Genomic DNA, 1,314 nt, shown 5'->3' on the forward strand with positions numbered 1-1,314 from the left:
AATAGTTGTATCTCAGCCAAATATTGTTCTATCCTAACAAACCATACATCAATGGAAAGATGATTTATTCAGCTTTCAGATGATGTACAGATCTCAATTTCACAAAATTGACCCTTATGACTTTTGTACATCATTACGTGAATGAATGATGAATGGAACAAAAACTCCATGGAAGCTTGTTTTTGTCACGGGATTCAAAAATTGACTTTATAATCTCACAATTCTGACTTTTTTTCATGCAATTTATAGTTGCACAATATAAACTCAGAATTGAGAGATATTAACCAGCAACACTGCAAAAAATGCTTTTCATACTTAGATTTTCTTTCTTGTTTCCAGCCAAAATATCTATAAATTCTTAAATCAAGAAGGATTTTCTAGACAAGTAAGAAATTATTGTCTTGTTTTCAGAAAAAAAAAAACCTGTCAAAATTTTGTTTTCTGTTTGAATCTTCTTGATTTAAGAGTTTTTAGATATTTTGGCTGGAAACAAGACAAAAAAAATCTAAGTAAGAAAAGCGTTTTTTTGCAGTGAATTCTGAGAAGAAAAGTCGGAAACACTTTAAGATAGGAAACACATATTCACTATTAACTATGACTTTTCCCTCAATAAACTCCTAATTGGCTGTAAGGTAGTTGTTAATTTAGGTATGGGGTTTAAGGATCTAAAATATGGTCATGCAGAATAGGGCATTAATATGTGCTTTATAAGTACTAATAAACAGTCAATATTCTAGTAATATGCATTATAATAAGCAACTAGTTAATAGCGAGAATAGCTCCTTAAAATAAAGTGTTACTGAAAAGTCTGAATTGTGAGATATAAACTTGCAACTGCAAGACAAAAGTCAGAATTGTGATATAAGTTCTATTTGATCTTTTATTGTGTGGAGGAAACAAAAGAAAATCAAAATCGCAAAGATGTAAATTTGCAATTGTAAGATATAAACTTGCATTTGCGAGACACTTGTTCACTTGTGAGATAAAACTGTGCAAACACCTTTTTTATGATTTTATTCTGTGACAGAAACAAGCCTCCATAAACCTCTCACTGGACAAGAAATACACTTTTTTTTTTTTTTTAAGTAAGAATAATTTGTTTTAATAAAGTCTTATATTTAACAACAATATGCATGATTTCACAAGTGAAAAAATCACTAAGCAGAGGAAGACATACTGTATTTACATGAAACATGCAAACACATCAGGCTTTATCTCTGAAACACAAGCAATAATATATTTATTATTATTTATATAATTTATAAAACGGAGAGTTCCGGTCCTTGATTCTGATTGGCTGAGCCGCGTTCGAAG

General features: G+C 30.0%; 1 protein-coding gene across 5 annotated transcripts in view; it reads right to left on the bottom strand.

The window, feature by feature from the left end:
- Positions 1 to 1,314, bottom strand: part of LOC107670388 (beta-adducin-like) — a 20,747-nt gene that overhangs the window by 19,062 nt on the left and 371 nt on the right. The window lies entirely within an intron of this gene.

This window comes from Sinocyclocheilus anshuiensis, unplaced genomic scaffold (assembly GCF_001515605.1).
Source record: "Sinocyclocheilus anshuiensis isolate Anshui unplaced genomic scaffold, SAMN03320099.WGS_v1.1 scaffold1021, whole genome shotgun sequence".
Classification (NCBI taxonomy): domain Eukaryota; kingdom Metazoa; phylum Chordata; class Actinopteri; order Cypriniformes; family Cyprinidae; genus Sinocyclocheilus; species Sinocyclocheilus anshuiensis.